This window comes from Bacillus rossius, chromosome 11 (genome assembly GCF_032445375.1).
Source record: "Bacillus rossius redtenbacheri isolate Brsri chromosome 11, Brsri_v3, whole genome shotgun sequence".
In the NCBI taxonomy this organism is placed as follows: Eukaryota; Metazoa; Arthropoda; class Insecta; order Phasmatodea; family Bacillidae; genus Bacillus; species Bacillus rossius.
The window spans coordinates 47,613,716-47,633,754 of record NC_086338.1 but is presented as its reverse complement, the minus strand read 5'-3'; the positions used below and the strand labels follow the sequence as shown (position 1 = coordinate 47,633,754).

Here is a 20,039-nt window from a genome sequence, read left to right as displayed (position 1 = left end):
AAACTATTTAATTGAATATATATTTACAAATTTTCTATAGTTAAAGCTTTATTAATATTGTTTCCCCCATTTTTTTTCTCCAAATATGCCATGCAGAGTGTTGGAATATCATGTTTTGAACTACAACTTTAAATGTAATAATTTAAATGGAACATATTTGTATGAGAGTTATTTATTAAAGAAACTCAACTCGTTTAAATTAGCTCGTTCGAGCAGTTCTGTTCGCCAGTTGCTTTTCAATGATGGCGCCACGCAAGAAAAGATAAACACAAAAGTTACAAAAGACAAGCGAATGAGGAAAGTAAGTAATTGTTGGAATTAGTACACTTATTTCGAAGGAAATTTGGCTAAACTGAACTCGAAATATTCAACAAATAAAAGAGTACCGCGGATAAAGGCTGAACGTATTGAATAAAAAACGAACCAGCAGTCGTGGTACTTCGATATTATTTGCCAATTTGTATTGTGACTTGTAATATGATTTGCTTTTTTTTCCTTCACTGTTTGGATAGTTTTAATTAATGAAAATTAGATCCGGGAAATAAATATTTTAATCCCGTTAAGTTTTTAGATCCTTGCCACTGCTCTCAGCGTAGGTGTGCCTTTCTCTCTCAACCCCTCCCCCCCCCCCCCCTTCGGTGTTCCTCGAGTGAACTGATTATTGAGCTTCAACACCTGACACGTCCCCCTCCCCCCCCTTGCAGTTTTCTGGCAACGGCTTGCGTGGTCGAGGTTCCAAGCCCGTACATCACATCAAATTGTTGATTCACGAGTAATTAGAGGGAAAAAAGTGAGAAATCCAGAGTACATTTCAAATGCAGAAGAGGAAATGGGTGCAAGAAAGTTAAAAAAAAACTTCTTAAGTTTCTTTTGTAAAGTTTGTGATCCCCCCCCCCCCCCCCCACTTTAAATAATCTTACATTTTACCCGCACTTACATTTAAGAGAAGTGTAAACAAATATACACATAAAACAAACAAAACACAAATCTGTTTAAAGAAAGCCAGTATCTATGTGAATATCAACAAATTCAGAATAGTTCATTAAATAAAATTTCCACTGACAAATAACATTTTAAATAATAGGTAAATTAATTCAAGATGTAGTTTCGGACAAACGCCATTAGGTACTAATTATACTGTATGTCATGACAAACATCAGTCTGTTTGTGCCTTAAGATCTCTTTCCCGAAACGTCGCAACTGTTCTCTTAGGAATCATATACTGTGTTATTCTACGCTATCATCGTTGTGGTTTTCAAAATATCTGTTTTGTCGCTCAACTGTTGCTTACGGTGTTTGTCTGTGCTTTCATCACTGTTTCTTCATATCGCTGGGTTCACCTGTGCATCTTTGTATAGCCGTTGGTTTTTTTTTTTTTTTTCAATTTTTATCTTTTAAGTTTCATCGTTGATTTATTCTGTTTGCCGTTGTGCACCGTAATTTTTCTTTGTAATTGGAACAGAAATATTCATGTAACCTTAACTATTTGTTAATTTGTTCATTTACATGAAAATAACTGTATCACTACAAAATAGTGTTACAATTAATGCTTCGTATTGCCCCAGTACCTCCATTATTTAGTTATTTGCAAACAGTTGTTTGAATAGCTTTCCAGGGATTAGCTGCGCATGTTAAGCACGGTAAAATAATAAAAAAAAAAGCCAAAAGTGAAATAACAAGGTTAACTTTTCTGTGGCTTTAAAACCAAAAAAATTAAAAGTTATACAATAACTTCATGCTTGTCAGCACACACATATTTTAACCAAATACACTATTTTAATATCTAACATTTATTTCAAAATAACATTACCATCGACAGTGCAAGATCTTTACATATTTTTTTACTAGTCTATAGTTATATACAATTATTATACAGCGGGACTGTAAGTTTGTTTGCAGAAAATCAACTAAAAAATTGCCAGACTAGTTATACAAATTATATTTCACTGTTATGAAATTACATAATTCATGCTGAACGAACAACATAAGAACACATAAATTTGTTCGTTACCGAGGTTGGATGTTAATGACACACGAAACTACAGTAAACTCGTGGAATAACATCTTGTCAGTGTTAAGAAATTTGCAAGTATCCGCTCTACCACTCTGGTTCTGGGGTAGAGCGCCTGCCTTGTGACTTGTAGGACCCGGGTTCGCGCCCCGGCTCCTCCAAGGCGGATTGCCCAGACAAAATGGTGGCATTTTCTCTGGTAGGAATACAATCCCTTGTAACAAGTCAGGCTACCAAAGAAACGGTGGGTGGAACAGAAAAAAACCTTCCAGGTGGCTTCCAAATGGGGAGCCCGTTTCTTTTCTTGGGCTCCCCATGCGGTGGCCATTCCGGGGGTTTCTCCGGGGGAACGGAGTTTTGCAAAAATATATTTTTGTAGTTTTGGTGCCTTTATGTTTTGAATAACTGTAGCATTATCATTAAAACATGTTATAAATGAAGCTCAAACAAACATTTAAAACGTTAAAAAATGTTTTGCTTTTTTTCAAAAACATTTTAACTAAGTGTGCATCTGTCAGTGAATGGTTGAAGTATTATTGACGGTTAAATTCTAGTCAGAAACCTTTGTTTTGTAGTATTTTATCAGTTCTTGACGAAAAAATATTTATGGTCACATGAATTTTATTCCAAAAAATATATTTCTGTAAACCACATAGTTTTCAATCAGGAATATCGTCTTTAACACACGCTTTTTGTTTATGTGTGTACTAGTATAAATCCAGATGTAAATAAAATATTCTATTTATTTCAACATGAGCAAAACCCTTTGATACTTTCCAACATAATCTTATGATTAAAAAATTGTAAATGTTAGGTCTCGTCAAGCAATGCGTGGTATATATGTTTTAATTATCTTACAAATAGATGCTTTGCAGTGAAATATGCAAATGCAATTTCATGGCATTAGGTGTTCCGCAAAGTAGTAGTTTATCTCAACTACTCTTTAATATTTAATAAATGATATTCCAACTGTAATCAGAATTGATCACGAAAATATGCTGATGAAAAAATATATATAATTATTGGGAAATATGTTTGTGAAACTATTCAGCAAGATATGTCAGCTGTCCGGATCTGATTTTCAAGTTAATAAACGTCTCTGAATTAATAAAGTCAATAAATTAATTTCATTGTTCAGAATTATCACATAGTAAGTAATGACATTAAACGTGGTGTCATCTTTTAAGACCTTCAAGTTATACATGTATATAATACTATTAGCAACACATGAATATATTTTGGTCTTATTAAATTTAAAACTTTCTCTGCATCAAAAGATTTTAATTAGAAAAGAATTGAAAGTTTTCAGAACAATTTCTTAAATTAATATTAAAAAATTAAAAAAAATATTTAAAAAAATTTCAGGAATTCAAATTATTTTCAATATACTACATTCCTATATAACCTATTTGCATTTTCTATGTATTAGACGTTCAATCAGTGATGCACTTTTTATTATAAACATTTTATTACCATTTTTATTGGTTCAGATTGGTTTGGATTAAGAATTCCAACTTGCAATTACAGAATTAGTGACACTTTTAAAACCATTAGTAACTATAAAATGTGTAAAGAATTATAATTTATTTTGAGTAATCTACAAATATTCATTGGTAAAACTTTTGTAATCTACATATTTATTTTGTATACATTTTAGTTTCGGTTTAAGATTTTTGTGAATACCAAAGTAACCAATTGGTTAACTGAACATTATCAATCTTTATCTATCCGTGTGTTGTGTTGTTTCGGGTTTTTTTCGCATTGATGTGTATCAGTTTATATCTTCTGTTAATGTGTTGTTGTTGTTTTTTATGTCATAATTCGTTTATAGGTGCTGCAAGGCACAAAAACTGAATTTCAATTATATCTGACAGTTTTAATGAAGCAGGATAATATGCTATGCATAGTAATTTTTTTCTAATATAAAAAAAATTAAAGATTTATTTTTGAAACACTGCAAGCCTGTGCAAAGCCCATCAACATTCGAAATGTACGAGCCTATGTCTCCCTTAGAGCCCTGTGCCAACAAACTACACTACACAAAAATATTTCCCTTGCATTTCAGCTTCTTAAAAACACATTTTGTAGACTTTAAATAATTTTTATAGACATTAAAAACCTTAACATCTGAGTTTTTTTGTGTTCAGTCACAGAAAACCTTACATAAGAAAAGCCGTGTATATTTGCGTTAGATTTGCACTCAGTAAATAATGATCTACAATTACTTCAATTATTCCAGTGTGCAAAATGTAAATTATATGAAGCAGAATGGAATACTGGGTACCACATGAATTTTTTTTTAATCGTCGTAATAAGAATACAGTGCTGCCTATATTACATTTTTGGAAACATTTCTTTCTTCTCGTCCGCGATCTGGATATGACCGTCTGAAGCGCTATCTGTACGGTTAAAGTTAACCTGAGAAACAGCTAGAGGATTGACAGCGCTACCTACCGAGTATTCTATACACTACTTCGAGGACAATGCTGCTGTACTCATTCCATGGAGGTTGTAAGAAAATATGGCAGAATTCCGTCTTGTCCTTTGGACTTATGGTACTTTTCCTGTCATTATGGTAGTCTTCCGTCGCCTCCGTGGGAGAAACACAACCTCCACGTTTGAAGAACCTTACTCGAATGACCGTTGCTCCCAGCTACGCAGGTACTTATAAATGACCGGGCGGTGTGTTAAGTTGGTTGATTTCGAAGGTTTTATTCACATTTCACCAAAATCAACACGATGTTGAAAGTGTAGCGATTTTTAGTCTCTGAACCGCACCCGTAAGTGCAGGTATAGGTGTAATCCTCTAGCAGGAGGTAATTCATCTCCAAGGGCCTAACTGTCCTGTTGTTGAGACGTGTCTGATAAACAGTGGAAAAAAACACTTCGAGTCGATACCGAGTCTCCAGCAAGGCAATGAGTTCTTATTCACTCAAAATCATTTTCCGAAATACATTTTTCGGCGGAGTCACAACTTGATAATGAGTGAAATGCTGGTGGTTGGTGTTGAAACTTTTGTAAATGTTCTGAGGGACACGGAATACGTTTTGTACTGATGTTTACTCGCCCGATGATTGAACGAAGAATGTGTGTTTCGGACGTATTGTCGTCTCACTGGCAATACTAAAATATCTTGAGGAGTGTGATGGCGCGAGCCAATTCCGCCCTTAAGCGCCCCTGCGCTTTTAGAGCTCGTGCGTCCAACCAGGCAGCCAACTTAACAAAAAATATTATCAAATAGAGGTTGAAAGACACGCACTAGCTTGAAAATAACGTGTAGTAATTTGCAGTGAGAAAATGTTCAACCCAAAAACTGATGGAAACGAGCTATTGGAATAAATGTAAAGGAAAATCCCTTAATCAATGACAATAAAATGAAATAATAAACTCAATGCATGTGACCAATATTTAGCTCACATTGCGGGAGTCTTTCAAAGATCAGAGAATGTTTGATTTATCGACTCAAGAGCGCTGGGCAGAAATTCTCGCGTGAGGGTGGTGCTTTCAGAAAACGATTAGTTGTGAAATATGCAAACTAAGAGGATGTTCTTATGCTCTACAACAAAAAACTGACCCTCTGAAAACAAAGAAATCAAGAGGGTTGGAGGAGGAAATTATTATTCCAAGGGTTGTTTTTTTTTGGGTAGTGCGTGAACCAAAAGGGTGGTAACATATCATTCCTCCTTCCATCCTTTTCTCTTTTGTTTTTTCCCATTCCCCATGCCTCTTATTCATACTTTTTTTAAAATCCCCTTCCTTCCCGTTTTTGCACCTTTAACTTGGAGCCTGGCCAAGCGCTACCTCATTATATTCCGACACGCACCCCCTCCCACCCCTTTTTTTCTAGGTACCCATCCCCACACTCGAAAATTCGCTTTCAACCTTCACTCCAAATAAAATTCAAACCACGGTGGTAAGGGGCTGTGGAGTGGTTGCGCAATCTTTACCACGTAAGTAATTGAAATGAAAAATTAAGTCCCCCATTTCCCTTACTCATCCGGATAGCAAAACGTATTTAAACCACGCTTTTATTAGCCTGACCTGCATGTATGAATGAACGGACTAAGTAATAAAATCTTTTCCATTAAAGTTTTTTACCCACTTTTCGACGTCCGGTTGTGTTGCATAAATATAAAGAACCTCTTGACAATACAATATTTTGATAACTCAAGACCTTAGTGTTAAGGGGGTGTGGGGGTCCATAAATACTCTTCGGGTTTATCTATTTGACATCATCTAATTTAGGGTTGTTTTTTAGGTTTTAATTTTTTTTATTTCTTATTTTTGCATTTGTGAAATTGTTTCCACGACAAACAGCGCAAAAACTGCAATGGCGTACGTCCGAGAAACTGTACTAAAGGGAAGTGAGTAGTTTATAGTAGGCTTGGCTTCTGGGTTGTAGCCGTTTCCTTGGCGGATAATTCACCGACGTTTCCGGTCGACATTGCAGTCGCCATCATCAGGCCATCATAGTAGGTAACTGTTCCCTGATGATGGCAACTGCAATGTTGACCGAAACGTCGATGAATTATCCGCCAAGGACACGGCTACAACCCAGAAGACAATGGCCGTGGAAGCCTGCGCACATTATCCAGTGAGTAGTTTGACTGTTGAATGTCTGGTGGAGGGTAGGAACTCCGTGTTTGCTGGGGGTGGGTGGGGTTGAGGAGGGGAAGGAGGGGAGGAGGCAGGCGTGTAGCGTGGGACAGGAAGTCGCTCGAGTTTGGCGGTATACCGCGACAGTCGGACGAGATTTCCCCGGCATCCCTTGTCTCCGCTAGCAGTAGTCGAACAACTCCGCTGTCCGTCCGCAGGACGGCACGAGACCTTTCAGTGGGCTTCACCCTAATTGGATCACGGGGCGTCTCGAACGCGCCAATCAAACCTCGCGAACCGGGGGTAAGGGCTGGAGGGGTTTGTGGAGTGTAGACACTCCGAGAGTTTGGCGAGAGAGAGAGAGAGAGAGAGAGAGAGAGAGCTCCAACTTCAAGCATGCTAGCACGAAGCTCGCTCAGGCCGTGCATGAACTTGCTTTCGTCCCCCCGGGACTGAAGCCACGAGATGGTCTGTCCGAAAACTGGGAAATCGAACCAAGCAGGTATGCGAGTAAACGAATCTGCATCAAAAGATTTTAATTAGAAAAAAAAAATTGAAAGTATGCAGAAAAAGTTCTCAAATTAATATTTAATAATTTAAGGCATTTAAATTATTTTCATAATGATACATTCCTATATAACCTATTTGAAATATCTACGTGTTAGACGTTCGATCAGTGATGCACTTTTTACTATAAACATTTTATTACAATTTTTATTGGTTCGGACATAATGAATCGGTTTGGATTAAGAATTCCAACTTGCAATTACAAAATTAGTGACACTTTTAAAACCATTAAAGCGTACTTCAAGGTAAAAGGAACGTGGGCATTAAAAAAAACACACATCTCGTACATTATGTTCAAATTAATAACTTGGCATTTGTAAGATTCGCAATATCACTTTAATTTGATAATTTAGCAAGATTTACGTACGCTTGTCAAATGTTTGGTAACTTCATATACATTTTGACGAAGAGACGGATTAAATTATAACCTCAAAATATTTAAAGGTTTTTGTATTTCAAATCTTATTATGTTAGTAGTGTTCTGAAGTGTTTAGTTATTAGCTGCTTCCGTACTTTTTTTAAAAGTTATTTTTGAACGAAATTTAAAGGTGATCTTTTGAAACTGTAAACGTCTGATTCACAAAAGTGTAATTTATTAGCCTATGCGTTTTAAATCTGTTGTAAAAACTAGAGTGAAAAAAGAGTAGAATGAGTTATCATTTCATAATTTTTACGAGTTTCAAACTAATCTAATTAAATAAGATTAATTTTCTCCCAAATTTATGTTTACTAAACAGTTGGCAGTTTTGAAATAAATAAAAAAATATTGCGACAGAGTGGAAACATTAATTTCCGATATACCATTCACTAAAGCGCAATACTGAACACACACGCTCACATCAGTTAGAACTATTCCAAATAATTTTTATTTTACTTGTGACTTCGCACACCAGTATATCTTTACCAGTTTTTGTTGTTGGTATAAACAATAATTGCACAAAAAATTAAGACTTGGTAGAAATTCAGGGAATCATTCATTAATATGTACACAAATAAGTCAAAATTGGTAAATTTTAAAGCTTTAAATACATTATTTTAAAATTCCGAAACATGTTCGAATTTTTACGAACAAAATCTTTGACTCAAAGAAATGACATATAATAGCTCAGCAACTAGAATCAAATTTAAAATGAAATACATCGACGCCTGGTTCGTGTGCAGCATTCAAAACACTCAGTTTGCAACAGCTGCCTAAAATCAGGGGCACTCATTGTTAAGTGACACACCGAAATTAAAACATTTAAAAGAAAACATTGAACTAATTATTAAACTAAAAAAACTGCAGACTCAACTCAACGCACCCAAACGCGAAATCTGAACAAACCATACAAGTCATATAACATTACAAGATAAAAACAAATGTAGTTACAACTTAACGTGAGAGGAAATATCTTGTCAATAAACATAAGTTGTTAATCAAAGAATATATTACTTTAGGCACCACAGTTTACCAAAATTCAGCACGTCAAGTCTTGACGAATGCACTGTAATTCTGTTAGTCACTACGCCAGAAGACACAGCCGCCGAAAATAAGGTTTCCCATTTACCGTCGGAACACATACATAACACACATTATCGCATTTACAGGCAACGGTTGTGTTTATGCTGACGTAAGTGCGAGCGGATGTTGAACTTCCATATTTAAGACGTACTTGCCAAATATTCGCCAGGATCAGTCGTGTACCTAAACATTGACCTTCGATTATGGTTTTTGATGAATTCCATTAGTCTTTATCTCGGCAGACTTCTGACTCACGTGTGGTTTTACACAATATTCAGTACAAATGTCTGCGAAATCGCTCCACGACGTAGTTTATAACACTGTTACCGGTACCCAAGAGTTCTCTCCTCCCCATATACCCGGCCGTGATGCTACTCGCACAATCCCCTTTCCCGCCAGTCGGATTTGGTTCGGGTTTCTTCGGAGTCGCTCGGGTAGTGTGTCCACAAACGCTTGATCGTGCATCTTCGGTTTTTTTTTATTCATTGAAAAATGTTAGGTTAGCTACATTATAAACACTTTAAAACATTGTGGACGGTTTATTTGGTTAGTATAGCTACATTAAAGATACTGTGAAATCATGTAAAAGGTTTCCTAGTCCTGGATAGCTACATATTTAAAAGTTATTTGCTAAGCAAACATAAAATGATTTTACAGTATTTTTAATGTAGCTATCTATACTTACCTAATATAACCAACCCTCTACAATGTTTTAAAGTATTTATAATGTAGCTAACCTATCCTAATCGACCGCGAAATTTAATGTCACACCGGTTTATACAATGAGATGGAACGAAAAAAAAAAAGCGCGCATGAACTTCGGGGAATTTCGGGTGTGGCTCTCTCGTCTGTGAAGTGAAGGCTTCCCGTGTCGACGTGGCCCCGGAAGCGCGGGACGTCCGCCATGTTGTTCTTGGCCAGCCGGGATTTTGGTATAAATAGGGGCTGCACCGAGCGGCCAGCCGCGAGCAGACAACGAGAAGCGTTACAACTCGGCGCCGCGATAGTCTACACCGTCAAGCTGTCGCCCGCTTTCCGTCATCAGCCCAGAAGCAAATCACCAGCGGGCAGGACCTGGTGAGGACAGTACCAGTTTACACAACGCCAATCGCTGCCATGGCTGGCCAATCCCCCTCCTAGCACATGATGCATGCGACCCTCTCCCTGCATGGCTAATCCGAGCATGACTAGGCGTATAGGCTTCGGCTTGAGACGCACTTAGGTCCCTCCCTAACCCGGACCCCTCCCAAATACACTTAGTTTTAGTTAGGTTAGGAAAATATAATCATCGGGAAGCTAGCCTGTCGCGGACTTGTGTTAACTTGCAGGTGGCCGGACGTTGTAAGTTGCCGCGCGGCAAAATTCAAGATTCGGGACTTTTCAGCGATCGTCGTGGCAAGTACATGCGGGAAGAATAGGGCGACAGCGAGGTCTTGGAATCGAGAGCGGCTGCGGGAATCTGGCCTCTGGGCTGTGACTTCACGACGACTCCGGAGGAATCGGACTTGATGACCCCATTCACAGGCCTCCAGTTAGTCCGTGCCACGAGTGGCGTGTCGGACTCGGACTCGGCGAGGAGGGGGGGGGGGGGGGAGCCGGTGGGTCTTGCTGACGGAATGGGTCGCGTGTCCACCGACCGTCCCGACATCGCCGCGAGGAAACCAGCGCGCAACTCGCCGAGCGAGCGAGCGAGAGGCAGCGAGCGGCGTGTGAGCCGGGATGAGCGAGTGCCTCTCGGAGACCAGTTCTGCAGGACGTCCAGGAGTGACCACGAGTAGAAGACAGGCCTCGAAGCGAGTACGACCGCACTAGTTGGTTCGTGCACTATTTATTCTACGGCATCACATCGTGTCCAAACATCAAAAATACCTTCGGCAGTTAATTTAAAAAAATAAACCACGTTGATTCGAAGTAAATTCCAATTTGATGTATCAGATTACTATAACTATGATCGTAGTTATTGTTTCATTTTTGTAATTGATGTTTTTTTTTAATAACTTTCAAACACGTTACGTGTTTTCTGTAACTTTTCAATCTGAACGAAAAATAATTTTCTGCAGAAATTTTTTTTTTAAGTTGCTTTGTATCGTAAATGAGATTTGGAATCGCAACGCAAAGTCTTGGTTACAGTTTGTCACGTTCATTCATGCAACGTCCAGTACGCACATGGTGGCATTTCAATGACTAGCCTCCTTGTGTGTAGCGAGGCAAGCTTTCTTATAATGGAGAACTTCAACATTTTAAATATTTGCCTTAATGTCAGTTTCTTTGTTGAGCATGGCTCCAGACGTTTGTGGCCACGTAATTTGTAGAATCTGTTGACGGTGTGTGTGTGTACACGCAGCACACAGCTTGTTCAACGAACGTAGGACGCAACACAATTGGTTTAAGGGTGCTGTCTTTCACTATTAAGGCCTGTAGTTATCGTCTGCTAGTTTTGTGTTCGCGGCGCGGTGGTTTCATTCGCTGAGCTTCCATTGTTATCAACGAAGCTGTAAAATAATATTGTTGTGAAGTTATTTAACGGATGGGTGACAATATATCGCAGGGGAAATCTTCGACATACGTAAACTCTACCTTGTCTGAAATTGTTTTAGGCCCATGTCACAAAAGCGTATGCGGCATACAGATGATAAAATTTAATCGTATAATGGTGTTTGAATTAATGTTTTAAGATTACAAAATGCATGGCATCTAAGATGAACACAAAGAAAAAAAACGAAAGAAAGCTTTTCATTACTGTAAGACAAAATAGGATTGACGGATGTAACCATATCGATACTAATTAAATATCCTCCCTTCCGCTTTTCCTTCTGGCGGTGGTAAATTTTTCCCGTGCAAAATAGTTCTTTTTAAAATGTGTTTTAAAATAATATTTTGGTAAATATAGATCGCATGTTTTCGTGGCCATTGTATGCAGTTGCTTGGCTTCTGTGTTATAGCCGCGTTCAAAGGCCAATATATAACCGACGTTTCGGTCGACGTTGCGTTCGCCATCATCAGGGTAGTCACCTACTGAGGTCATTACAAGTTCTCCTGCCTTTTTATAGGTACTCTCGCCTGGGATGGGATAATGTTTTTCCCGATTGGCTGCAGCTGTGATTGAGAACGAATTAGGACTAATATATTTTATACGAAACGCTCATTTAACACAATGTTAATGATGGGTTCAACTACTACTAGCGCCGTTAGTTCTCAGGCCGCCGCGAGCTTCAACTAAGAGGACGGAGAAGGAAGGTTTTTTTCCTAACCTAACTAAAACTAAGTGTGTTTGGGAGGGGTCCGGGTTAGGGAGGGAGACTAAGTGCGTTTCAGGCCGAAGCCTATACGCTCTAATCATGTAGGGTGTTAGCCATGCAGGAGGGGTAGCATGCATCATGTGCTAGGAGGGGGATTGGCCAGCCATGGCAGCGATTGTCGCCAAGGCTAACTCCCCTCACTGACTATCGTAGACTAAAACTAGATGATTTGCATAGACACAAGGAAAACCCTGGGAACTGACATGCGGGTTGCAAAAATTTCATGCCGATGGCATTGCAGTTAAACCTAAAAAAAGTTTCAGTTCTGTAATAAATTAAATTCTCCTTATTTGTACAACCCGAAAACATTAAAAATGTAACTTTGGCAGCTAATTATGCAAAAAAAAAGTATGCGCTGTAAATATTTTTCATTTCGTGAAAGTTAAACAGTTGAAAAAGTCTACAAGTTTATCTGAAATAATTACTGTAAATATAAAATCTAGAGCTGAAATGGGAGGCATACCCCTTAATATCAAGCAGGAGGCTTACGGGGGGAAAAAGAAGGATGGTTCTGGAAGAGTCGGACAGGGTAGAAAAAGAGTCTACCATGCGTGGGGGCTGGGGGCTTGGGAGAAGGAAGGTAAGTTGCCAGACCTGTCTATACGCGCATGCGCGAGGGTATCTCGGTGGAGGGAGGGGGAGGAATCGTGGGAGGGTGGGGGGTTGCGTGTGAAGGAGGGGAGGGTGGTGTTTGGTTTCCCCCGCAGAATCGGGGGCTGCATCCCGCGTTTCGCTCTCCTCTCCCCCTCCCAGGCTTCAGTGAGCGGGCGGCGCCGGCAGAGAACGGACGCGCCGACGATCTCCCGGAGTTTTCTCTCGCGTCGACGTCGTTCGCACGAGGACGCACGGGAATTCGTTTCATTTTTTTATTTTTCAGAGCGCGTGCACGCACCTGCGCGCAGGCGGTGCTTCCTCGTCGCCACACCCGATGGACTAAGCCCGAGGGGGAAAAATAAGCGCCTTCCTTGAGAAAACAAATAAATGTAAGGGCAGAAAAAAATATTTATTCCAAGTAGTTATAATATTATTATAAAGAATATAAAAAATAAAATAGCTCGTGGAGTTTACACGACCCAACAATCTAAACTATGCTTCCTTTCTTTTTACTACAAGTACCATTTATATTTGATACTATTATAACATATTATTTCTTAAGGTTTATAATTAATCCACTGGTGGTCTAAGCTATTGAAAACTATTTAAATTCAGTTAAAATACAACTAATTTTATTTTTAGTGTAACTATTATTGAGACATGAAAACTAATCAAAATAAATTTTAACTTAATACTAGCTTAAAAATTTTAAAGATTATTTTGCAACCTATTTGCGAATTAAAATTGTCAATTAACTAAGACGAAACGTATTTGCGGTGTAAATTTAGCCAATAAAATTTTAAAATTTCTAGGAGATTGCGTATAAGTTTTCTTGAGATTTGTATTTTTATATACTTTGCATGTTCGCGTGTGACGTAAAAAACATAAATAATTATCAGTAATTTTAAAAACAGCCAGTCCTGCACAATATTACAGTTGTTCGACAGCATATTTTTAATGGAATAGGTAAGTTAGCGCATGACTTAACATGCTCAGTGTGAAGTATTGATAGCCATAAGTAAGCGTTATTACTATTTTGAATAATCAACCTGTACACTGAGAAAATACGTTTTTAGGGACCACAAAAATAGTTATTTTTAATTTTACCAAATAAATTATGAAAAAATTAAGTGATTTTTTTTGTTGACCAGATAGCGTGAAGAGTAGTGTGATTTCAGTCAAGCTCTATGTGCATGTGGCTGTCAAAAAAGGTATTCATGATTGATTGATTTCTTTTAAATGAGGGACTGATGTTGCATATTTACGCCTAAAAATAAATAAGAATTAAATATTTTAGGGACCTTGCAGAGGTAAAAAAATAATAATTAAAAAATGAAGTAACGATCGTGGTGAACATAACTGAGGGGTAATCGATATCATTCCGTTCCTCATAAATGATTGAAACCGATTTTAGAGATATACCTGAAGAGCGAATTGTTATTTAGAATTTTAAAAAAATAATATAGAGGAGATGGGAACGATTTAAGTAGGAGGGCCTCGAAATTGACGTAATGTAGCGCAAAAAAAAAAAAAAAAAAAACGTAGCAGTGGAAATCCAACCTTTGTGTGACGCATACTTCTCAAGATACGATTATTTTTGTTGTTTTTCCTAGCCTAAGTTAATCTAAGTGTGTAAGGGGAGGGTCCAGGTTAGGGTAGGACCTAAGTGTGTCTCAGGCCGAAGCCTATACACTCCACCATGCGGGGTATTAGGGGTATTAACCATGCAGAACAAGGGCGCGTGCATCGTGTGCTTATTTGGGGTTTATTGGCCAATCACGGGCTGCGATTGGCGCCATGAATGACGCCCCTTTGATTGCCTAGCCTAAAAGCTAGCTAAAGTGACCCAGGTGAAACCTGCATAGACACAGGGAAAACTCTGGGCCGGGTCATGCGGGGATAAAATAAACATGCATTCAAGCAAGCAAGAAAATTACTGGACAAGAGGGAAAAAGGTCCAGGTAAGAAGAGTCGGGCGGGGCAGAAAGAATCAACCATGCAGGGATGGGAGCGCGTCGTTTGGCCTAAAATATTTGGCCTAAAACTGTTTCAGAACATTCACATGCCTAAACTTTTCTTACATAAAGTCATTAGGCCTAAAATTATTTGGCCTAAAGACGTTTGGCCTAAACATATTTGGCCTAAAACCATTTGACATAAATTTGTTTGGCCTAAAGTCATTTGATCTAAAATAGTTTTACCTAAATTCGTTTGCCATGAAGTTATTTGGCCTAAAGTCATTTGACCTAATATTATTTCGCCTAAAGGCGTTTGGCATAAATATATTGGACCTAAAGTCATTTGACCTAATATTGTTTGGCATAAAGTCACATGGCCTAAAATTATTTAGCCTAATTTTAGGCCAAATTATTTTAGGCCTACTGGCGGGTACCCGCAGGGATTGGGAGCTTGGGCCTTGCGGCCCGCTCAAGATAGGAGCGCGCGAAATACGGGAAGCAACTGCGATTGACGTCAGCGGTGAACATTAGAGTTAGTCTCGCCTGTGTCTGTTAAGGGGGTGCCTCCCATTTCAGGTCCTGATTTTATATTTATATTAATCACTGATCAACTTTTAGACTTTTTTCAATTGTTTAACTTTCACGAAATTAAAAAAATATATACAGCGCATACGTTTTGCATAATTAGCTGCCAAAGTTACATTTTTAACGTTTTTGGGTTGTACAAATAAGGAGAACTTAATTTATTGCAGAACTGAAACTTTTTAGGTTTAACTGCAATGCCACTGGCTACTTCATGATATGGTTTGCATTTCTATCACAAAATATAATTTCTTGTTTCTTGGCTGTCAAAATCGTAACAAATTTGTGAATTTTGAAATGCCAGGTAAAACTAATTAATATTTTCTGAAAGAAATTCAAACAATTTCTTGAAGTAGCCAGTGGCATTGCAGTTAAACCAAAAAAGTTTCAGTTCTGCATTAAATTAAATTCTCCTTTATTGTACAACCCAAAAACGTTAAAAATTTAACTCTGACAGCTAATTATGCAAAAAGTATTCGCTGTATATATTTTTAATTTCTTGAAAGTTAAACAATTGAAAAAGTCTACAAGTTTATCTGTAATTACTGTAAATATAAAATCTTGACCTTAAATAGAAGGCACCCCGTTAAGGCGTGAATCGCATGTCATCTACTTCCCAGCGCACCTTTCTTTGTGCCAGGTCTTCCAACGAAAACGTTTATAACATAAGTACCAACGGTTGTAAACGCCATTTAGTAATGCCCAAGAGGTGTTGTGCTTTTTGTCTGCTGGGATAATTCTTATTCGATAAGGGGACACCCTTCTCTTCCCTAGGTTTCTGTCTCGCCACAAGTTGTGGATGGTGGAAAATCTATCGGATCTATTGTCTTTCCTTTGCACCGAGCAAAGTGTTGGTTTTGAGGTGTAATTTAGGTAAAATGCCTTTATCTCAAAGTACGTGTACCGAAAACTGAAAAAAAGCTAAAATCTGAAACAGCCACAGAATAAAAAAAATGTACAACTGGTAGAAAGTGTAAACTAGGCTTGTGACGAAAGTTATTTTTTGTTCTGCTGTAGATTCTTGTTTTGTAGAGTTCCGTTACGGTGTAGGCTGTGAACAGAAAGTACAATACAAACAGTACCTATTTCTTAAAACATTTTGAAAGTAGGGGTTATTTAAAAAAAAAAATTGCAGAAAAAGTAATCAAAATGTATATTTTTTGCACATCAGCTATAAAACGCCAAAAAAATTTTAAAAAAATTGAGAGTAGTACCATACATTTTTTCAAATTATTTGTGCCAAAAGCTTCTTATATTTCCAGCACACACTGTACAGACGATTAAATAATTCTTTCCCTATCAAGAGGAGGAATATTCTATGAATAAGGATATAGAATACCTACGAGATGGGTAACGAATGCTAGAGAAGTATCTCTCTTTATTTGAGTGAAAAGGAAAAGTTAAAGGGGTGGGGAGCCTCTTTCATTGGAACAGACAAGGACAGTGAAGTAGAAGAACTTTCATAATTGTGTGGCGGGGAGTTATGAGAGATACTTGAACAAAGGAAAATATTTCTTTTCCGTCGACGCCTAGGAACGCACATTTGCGAGATAGAAAGTTTTCGTTTTATGGGATGAATATTTTTTTTTTACAGTTGTTAATGTTCTGTCATTGTATTAACTGTTTAAAGGGTACATATTTGTAAGACGCTCTCAAAACTAAATAAAAACAAAACAAAAAACTCATTATCGGTTAGCGACAGCCATGTACTTTTGCGGCCTAGATTATCCTTTGCTTAAATTTTAGTTTAGATTTTTTGGTGACAACAAAAATAGTTTTGTTTGATTGAAAAAAAAATAATAGAAATTACAACAAAAAAATTACAATTTCGTAGACATGCGGTCACTACAAAATATTTTGCAGTGGTCTTTTTTGTTTTGTTTACATACGCAATTTGAAAACTGTTAAGAGATATCCAAGGGGCTCGAGTTAAAAAATTTAAGAATATTTTTGATGTCGGAATGGTAAGTTATGTTTACAGATATCACGTATCTATGTTTCACAGTCGCCCTTTGCACGACTTCAATACTGCGCGCCTATTCAGAGCCTTGTTATTAGAGGCGACACCGCAATAGAAACACAGCGTACATGTTCCACCTCACCAACACAAAAATGCACCCCATAGTCAAATTCTAAACGTGTTTGCATTATGTGGTGGTCCCCATGACATTTTGATCAAACCACCCCCTCCTTAATGGCGAATATTTTTTTTTCCCTTCCGTCTTACGATGACACAGAAAGTACTTACTTATTCGTCGTTAGTGCAGTTTTAGCAAAATAAATAATGAAATAATGGTGTTTATGAATTTACCATGTGATCCTCAGTTGTGCACGAGTTTTTTTGAAGTCCTTAAAACTCACAGATTAAATCTTAATATGAAATATCGTGGATGATACAAAAATTGCATGACCTCGCGTACTTGTTAGGGTTTCTTTTTCAAATGTTAGAATGTGGTTTTGTCGTCAAGATAAATCGGTTAATTTAAATCTTTTCAATGAAAGATTGTCGTCTGCTGCAGAGTCAAATGAAGTTACGAAGTAATTAACTGCACTATATATATATATATATATATATATATATATATATAATGTATGTCGCGTACACAGTACCACGTTATGAGTTACCGAGGATGTTGGTGCAAAGTTTAACAATGGGCATCACATTAGAAACGAACCTGTTTATATTTTTTTTTAAATATAATTTTTTTTCTCCCCCTCCTCCTTTTCAATTCAGACCGAGATATCGCGAAATCACTCCATGCAAATATGCTGAGACTATTTCCCTTACTTAAGGCCATTGTCGATCACTTACTTCATTTGATTTTACTGGATTCCGTGGTAATTTATCCCTCTTTTACGATCTTTTTTTTTTCTCGACGAAAGATGAAACCCAAGATAAATTAATCTAAAACGGTTAAGAATTTTTTTTCCCTCACCAGGTTGATAGTATTTATTTGGCACTAAGCTTCCTGCGTGGTATAAAGTTTTTGACGACCGCATAAATTTTTTTTATATTTTTTATTTGGAACGTGAAATCCAGGGAGATAAATTGTTCGTAACATTTTTTTTCTCTTCATTCTCGTACGTGAAACTTATGACGTATGAAGCCGGAATTACAATAGTCCTTCGCCTCCGGCCGATATTCGTCTGTCACGCATTTTTTTCCCCCTTCAGAGTCATGCAGCCAACCGTCTGTGAAATCATTTCTCGGAATCTGCGAGATCAACAGACCATGTTTTCCCTCTCAGAGATTTACCCCGATGTTATTTGCTACTTCTGTTGTGTTCCTGAGCGCAATACAATAGCATATCCTCGGGGGAAAAAATTCAGATTTATGATTAAATTGTTCGTACACTGATATTTTTATTTTGTAAATGCAACTGAAATTATGTATCATGTAAAAAAATACAGATATTTGTAACTTTGTGCATTTACATCGCTACAAAAAATTTTCCCTTAACTCTTGCCCGAGAATTTATGCCTTTTGTTGTTCCCGTTCCTTCATTAGTTAAAGCATGATAAAAAATAAAGGCCAATTGTTTAATTTTTGACTATCTTTCCCATTCTTTGAAATATTATGATTGTATTAAACATCAATAATTTTTTTTAACAATTTTCGCAATCGCGACTATATGTATTCAGTATTGTTTACATAAAAAGTATTTGATACATGAAAAAATAACCGTAGCAAAGTGTTGTAAATATTTACAACAGTGTTACTTTATTATTACAAATTATTTCTTGGCAACTGGATGCCAAAGGAATTTTTTGTAAAAATACGAAAAAAAGGTAAGGTTTAACAGCGGCAAATATATTATTCAAAATGTAAACACCGAACACACTAATAAACGAAAGAGAAAAATTTCACAGGCTTGCATTATAATAAAAATTGACAAGCGCAATCTACCACGGATATGTTTTACCCGTCCATCTGCCAAAAGTACGAGTTTGCCAAACCTGTGTCAGACGGACGGATGGGATTTTTCGAGTCATCTGATTAGCCCCGTGATTGACGACAGGCGTCAGGCTAGTGATAGTCGTAATAGCACCCAATACTGAAAACACTTGGTCGATTGTTATTTGAGTAATCCGACACTATAAAATATCAGGATTTAAAATTTCAATTTCAATTTACTAAGCAGTAGAAGTACTTAAGACACTCCAATAAGCTCCATTAAATCGCCTGTGTTTTACTTTTTTTTCTTTTTTTTTTTGTAGTGTAAGGGAGTTGAAGGATTTGGAAGATCAAGTATAGGGGTTAAAGGATTGGAAAGGAAAGTGCTGTAAACTAAGCCCAATTAGAGAACTTCCAGACCTACAAGCAAAAAGCATAAATGAATGGGTGGGAGAATGTAAGCCCTGTTCTTCTTACGGTTAATACTACTTGCTTAAAGCGTTCCAGGGCAAAAATTATTTAAGTGCCTACTACAAATTTTAGTTAAAAAAAAACTGTTCAGTTACTCGAGTTTCTGGAAAATATTTAATTAAAAAGCTTGTAATGGTGGCCAAATATTAATGATCATATCAAAGTTCACTGCATTAGCGATTGATTCTATATAAATTTGCATAAAAAACTTATTTTGAAATAATTTTGGCACTTACATAACTTTTTCTCCTGAGCGCTTTAGTAAGTTCTTGTTTTTTTTTTTTTTTAACTATCAGCCTACCATCGTTCGGATAAAACGTTCTAAATTTAGCTCCAAATCAAAAGTAAGTACTTATCATGCTGTTTCGTTGATGGGCGAAAGAAATAGAAAAAAAATTATCCTTCACTTTTGACATGTTGTAACAAAAAACATTGAGATGAGTAGATTTGTATTGACGCGGTAGACTCCTACTGTATGAAAATTAGTTTTGACGTGACAAAGTCTAATAAATCGATGAACGCCGGCTGCACGCACGAAAAAGTGTCCCGTTACGCACATTGTCTC

At 37.3% G+C, this 20,039-nt stretch overlaps 1 protein-coding gene across 3 annotated transcripts in view; it reads left to right on the top strand.

The window, feature by feature from the left end:
- LOC134536919 (neuropeptides capa receptor-like) overlaps positions 1–20,039 on the top strand; it is a 252,628-nt gene that overhangs the window by 548 nt on the left and 232,041 nt on the right. Inside the window, exon 1 of one of the 3 annotated variants that reach the window (XM_063377000.1) lies at positions 12,733–12,957. The exons of 1 other annotated variant lie outside the window; for it this stretch is intronic. The gene's annotated coding sequence lies outside the window, so the exon portion shown is untranslated. Of the gene's footprint in view, positions 1–12,732; positions 12,958–13,511; positions 13,535–20,039 lie in introns of those variants that run through there. One more of the 3 variants, XM_063377002.1, reaches the window with a different exon arrangement.